General features: G+C 38.0%; 1 protein-coding gene across 1 annotated transcript in view; it reads right to left on the reverse strand.

Moving 5' to 3' along the window:
- The window catches only part of LOC105389456, a 148,456-nt gene extending 143,243 nt beyond the window's left edge, over positions 1–5,213 (reverse strand). The window contains exon 1 of the mRNA XM_048626958.1: positions 4,918–5,213. The gene's annotated coding sequence lies outside the window, so the exon portion shown is untranslated. The remainder of the gene's footprint in view (positions 1–4,917) is intronic.
- Positions 5,214–6,000: the final 787 nt, after the last annotated feature.

The raw sequence follows: 6,000 nt of genomic DNA on the forward strand, positions 1-6,000 counted from the left end.
AAACTAGACAGAAGAGAGATGCAGTAAATAAATAAGAACAGAGATATAAGGCGTTATTTAGAAGTTTGCATTTTCCATAGTACAAAGCTACAGGAAACAGTGTCCCAAGGTACAAACGTGTAACGTACCTTGGGTCAAAACAAGCATTTTTACTTTTATCTTAATTAAATAAAATCTGGCCACACTAAAGCTTAAGCACAAATACTAGTGATAATAGATTATATATCCTACCGAATAAAGAAAATTTCACATTAATATCTTAGTTGTACGCTGCGATAGCTTCATTCAAAGTTGGGGTAGTCGAAAATGTCCCTAGGTACGTTACGTTACCCTACAGTAGGTAGTTTAGTTTGTAACATTCTTTATTATTAGGCTTAAGTTACTATCTCATAATAATATATTGTAAAAAAACCTAAATATAAGCTGCTTATTTATATATTGAATACCTACAATATTATTTATTTATTAATACATTTACTGAACATTGCACCATATGACTAAAAAATATTATTAACCGCAGACGCACATGCATGTGCAGTAATCAGCATAGGAGTGTCCGTTAATGGTGTTTCAATAATCTGCTTATTACGATTGAATAATACAATGAGTCGTCTCGTTCAAAGTGCCTTTATTTTAATACACTCACGGGCAATAAAAAGGTTCCACTGAGAAAGGTACCAAATTACTCTTAAACTGAAAAGGCTAGCTTAATGACGCCTTCTGCGACATTGAAGTACATTTAATAGAGTATCAGGATATTACCAACTAAACACGGTAATATTTTGTTAAAATTTTTAAATTAAATGTTTTTGTAAAATTTGGGGTCGTTTGGTGTCGGCATTTTGTGAGTGGAACTTTTTCATTGCCCGTGAGTGTACCTAATTGGTTTTAGAATCGAACATATTTTTTATAAGCATCACAATCGTTTTACTTTTCACCATGCCCTCTTGCCATGCTGTGATTAAAGACGATAAAGTACAGAGTAATCACACAATATAGCGAGAATATCTAGTTACGGTAACAGAGTAAGCATTCATTAACGAAGCAGTGACTAATTGCAATATTGGACCGGCTGACTCCCGTTTCTAAAGATTTATTACTTGGTAGGAAACGCATCGGTATTTTGTATCCGCGTAGATTTTCCTGTAAATTATTATTACTTTCTGAGAATTTTCATATGAATTAGTTAGCTACCTATTGTTCTATGATATTACCCGTGTACTTAATTGCAAAGGTAAGGTTTCAATACAATAAAGAGGTTTCTAAAAAAAAAAATAATGCATACGTAGACAAATTAAATAATATAAGGTTATAGAAATATCCATTCGGTCGTCATATATCCTTCGTTTGCCATATACTTTGGATCTTTGTGTATAATACAGCTTAAATGAGTTTCAGCTTCTGAGCGAGTTCAGAAAATTCATCAATGAACCATACAGAGTGGGTAATGGTCGGATTAAGATCTGTTTTCGTGCATTATTTTGGTGGGGAACAATCGAATCCATCGAAAGTGGGATGGCGATAAGGCGACCCTCCCCTGTCATTAATCTCATCTCCTTGGCGCGCCAGTCACGCTACGCACTAAAGCAGCAGGAAACGGAACTAAGCTTTACTTTCTTTAATCTACAGACAGACGGACTAGGCATTTGCCTTTATAATGTTCTTGTGTGATTTCAGGCATGCATATGAGCTCGAGTTTACAATATAAAATTGGTCATGTTAATTTGTCATCAGCATTGATGGTTTGTTAATTTGGGAAGGTACAAAATTGTATAGCTATATACCTATATAAGTTAAGTTAATCATAGTATTATAATAAGTACTTATAGCTAATGAATATTATAATAGTAGTAGTAGTAGTGTAGTTTAATAGAAATCTGAAACCTATTTGACTTCGATCAAGGTGGTCCACTTCTCCTATGAATCCATGATAGGTGCTTGCAGCTAATCACACTTATAAAAACACCAATCTTATATCATCTGTTTTTGCGCCGCGCTGTTGTCGTTTGATTGCAATAAACGTAAAAACTCTCTATAACCGTTTTTAGCGAGCCATACCTATCGGATACGTTACAATTCGCAGTTACTGTATCAGCATTATTACTATCACAATAACATAAGTAGTCCATCATAATGACTCGGCATACGTCCACAATGCCGGAGACTCTTTCTGCGAAAGTGGAACGAAAAAGACAAAAAGAATCCATCGAGTGATTGTCATTCTTTAAGGTGCCATTTGGCAGCGGACGATACGTGAGAGACGTCGTATCGCAAAGATACTGCTAGCTTCTATGTATTTCTATCAGATTTCTATAGACATTGTGATCGAGCGTCATGGCGCGGTGGCAATAGGCCGACCATATATGTATATGCCGAAGAACGGATGACCGGTGGGGCAAACGAGTTCACGAGTTGAGACCACGAACAGGCCAGCATAGCGTGGGACGCCCTCCGGCCCGCTGGACCAACGACTTTAGACAGGTGGTCGGTGGTTGCTGGGTGAGGATGATGTTTGTGGCGCTGCTTGGGAGAGACCTATGTCCAGCAGTGGATAACGACTACGGACCGATGATGATGATGATCTCATGTCGCTAGCCGCCAATTAGTACCTTTAAAATACTTAAGATGATCTTAATAGTACTCGTAGATGGACGCCGGCGAGGGTTGTTCCGGTTCGAGATTGGTTCTTGATATCGACTGCTTATTAAACTGAATAAAATATGCAAAGCATTGCCGGAGACGTTTCGGTAGTCAAAGGCAAAGAGTTCTCTTTAAATAGAGGGTGGAGGGCAATTTATACACTTCAACCGGTGTCGTTTAAGGAATAAGTTTGAGGGAAATGTAGGTGGGTAATTCTGAATTTGATGATATGCAAATATGATAATAATTATGGTAATTAAATTATTCCTTTATGAATTATGACAGATGTGTTTTTGATAATTAATTAATTATTTATTGATTAAGTTTATTTGTTTATCGTAATTTTTAATAAAATTTCCAGCATTAACTTAATATGGATTGATATGGTCTTGGTCATTACTCCAGACTTCAGGCCATATTAAAGCTTCCAAATTTATTCCAACTTCTAAATACAATAAAATCAATTTCGTATCTAATCATCATAGAGTTAGCACTTGCCTATTCAACCGGTAGGGGAGGCTGACGTAGTTTGGTCACTCTCTAGTTTTTGTAGCGGTTTGGAACAGAATAAGTTAAGCGTCGGAGCCGCAAACTCAGTTAGCCAGTAAGTCCAGGTGCGGCCTTATTCCGAGGCAGCAGGCGATCTCATTGCGATCGCAAAACTGTCGTTTATCAGCGGCACAGGTGCCGATGACATTTACAAATTTGAGAGCATCGCCGCGGGGAAATCCGAGCAGCGGTCAGCTGCTCAGGAGCGGAAACTGACCAGTCGCATTTAGATGGGTGCGGAAGTTTGGAATGGCATCTAATTTTGGACTATTTTGGAGGGATGAAATGTATTTATACTAACTTGCGACGGCCGTCACAGCCACGTAATAGAAAGCACACATGTCACCGAATATGGTACGCGCTCTTTGCTGCATAATATTTTCGGTTACATTCAGTCCACAAAACGTGTTTTAGGCTTTTAGGAAGCTAACGCGTTTGAGTGTTATAACTATAACACAGAGTCGATCCGACGCGAAATTTAAAAGCTTTTACCAAATATCTGGATTGCGCAGTACACTCGTGCTATTCGGAATAGTCTACGGTTTTATCATAACATTAATTATGTATACAGCGGAATCAAAATAGCGCACTTTTCCTCTTTTGTTCCTGGTCATTTTAGTAGCGCGGTCGCTTCTCAACGACATCGCCCATGGTAATGAAGGCATTAAACAAAACAGATTCCTTACAGTCCATCTATAAAGCCATGAAATTTTGTAATGACTTTTTTATCACTGTCAAAATTATGTACTTACATAAAGTTCAATAGGGTACATGTTAAAAATTAAATTCCGAATGATAATAAATTGATTAAATTTTCATGACTTTATAAATGTACTGTAAATGTAGGTTGTACAGTTCATGATCTAGAGGCTGTTGGCATTGGACCATGGAACTCAACTGTTTTTGGAGTGTATGAAGTATGGTCTGCGGACTTGTACATGTACAAGTGGTCTGTAATTGGTTTCGGCCAATTACACCGATACTTAGTTAATTACGCCAAATCTTTTAATTGTATTCGTGAGCTATTTGTATTTAAATATTTTTTTACTTAAGCGGTCGATTTTTATGATATTTCTGTATCATTTAAGGTATTTTCTGTAAGTATGTGTTTTTTTTAATTATAAGTTATATGTAAACAAAATCAATGTAATATTTAATAAAATATATGAAATAAGTATTACATACTATTTTAAAAGTTACAGACTTCCAACATGTAAATAAATTTTAAAATATACAAATAATCCTCTTTCCCTCGAAAGATGAAACTTCGAGCCTTAACCCATAGCATGCCAGGACAGATTATCCTGGGCTCTACGTGTGACAGACCCTTAAATTGAGGTCTATCCAGAACTCGTTACGAGGGTCCTCGCGGTCGTATGTCTCCGGATATCTGCCAGATAAATTCTATGTGTGACACACCATGGTTATATTGGAATTGGATGGATTTTAATTAAATACTTACTTAAATTATTTTTAGCGCTTAAAATCATATTTTTTTTATTATACCTTTACTTGTTGAGCATATGAAATTACTTACACAATAAGTAAATTGAAAAATATTTGTGTTAGTATATTTCTACTACTAAGCAACTAATTACCTATCTATACCTTGAAATTAATTGTAGAACAGCTGACGTCGGTAACTATGTACGTTCACTTTATCCATATCTACCTACTTAGGTAGTATACAACCAAATAATCAAAAATAAGTAATTCAATTAAACTTACCGTTACAGAAGAAAAACCCAACTTCCACTTCTCAATAATCGAGCCACAGTTTCGTCCAGAAACCGCGCTGATATCGGAACTAGTTCAAAGTTTCAATCACTTGAAAACGTCTCACTATCACTTAATTAACACTGTAGTACAAGTTTCTGAACAGTTTCCCTCTCACAGCAATAGGTCCTTAAGGTCACGACGGCGCCGGCACGGGACCGAAACTTACGTCGAGAATCGCGGAACAAGCGACGACCACCGACGACTGCGTCGCACCAGCGCTACACCGCGACTGTGATAACGCGGCGACCGAAACAGAACCTTCGATACACTGCGTACAAGCTCAACTCCGAGCACACACCACCAGCCATACCCAGCCTTACCGCATCGGGAACAAAACACAAACTGCATCGTCAGCAAAACGTGAACGCATCTCGAACGTAAGACGTAACAAGTTTACGCCACGTAAATCGTGGTAGATATGTTTTGCCGTCGCGCCAGACTAATTCAAGTCTTCGCTCCGAAGCGCGGAGGATACTTTTTAGATATCCAGCTCCTTTTGTAGACCTGGCTGGCAGCCTATGTATGGACGCGGAACAACCGCTACAGACAAGACGCCAACTTTCTAAACTAAACCTATAAGCGCGCTCTCCTGTGCCGGTGACTTTTGTTTTTATTGGAACTGCGACAATAAGTTTGACCGTTGTTGATTGCGTATGCCGTATCGGGGGGGCACTAGGTTGGTATTCTCGCGTCCCGCAGATTGATCTCATTTTTGTCGTGGTTTCCATGTAGGTTACATTTTCCGCTTAATAAGCCGTGGTTTAGCTTTCGGTGTCAATTACGAGGGCTGCGGTCGAAGCCCCACAACGGTTGCCTACAAATTGGATACCAGCCAAGTGAACCAGATTATACCACCTTGTGAAGGTTGTCCGCCATTATGCAAGGGCTCGTGGTTTTGCGCAGGTAAACACATTGAAAAATAGGTCGCCACGAATAAGAAACTTTCTATTTGATAGATAGATAGATATAAAATTGATGTTGGCTTTTTATTAATTTATTTATTCTTCATAATTTATTAAATATGTATAATGA

The sequence above is a fragment of the Plutella xylostella genome, chromosome 17, assembly GCF_932276165.1.
Source record: "Plutella xylostella chromosome 17, ilPluXylo3.1, whole genome shotgun sequence".
Taxonomy (NCBI): domain Eukaryota; kingdom Metazoa; phylum Arthropoda; class Insecta; order Lepidoptera; family Plutellidae; genus Plutella; species Plutella xylostella.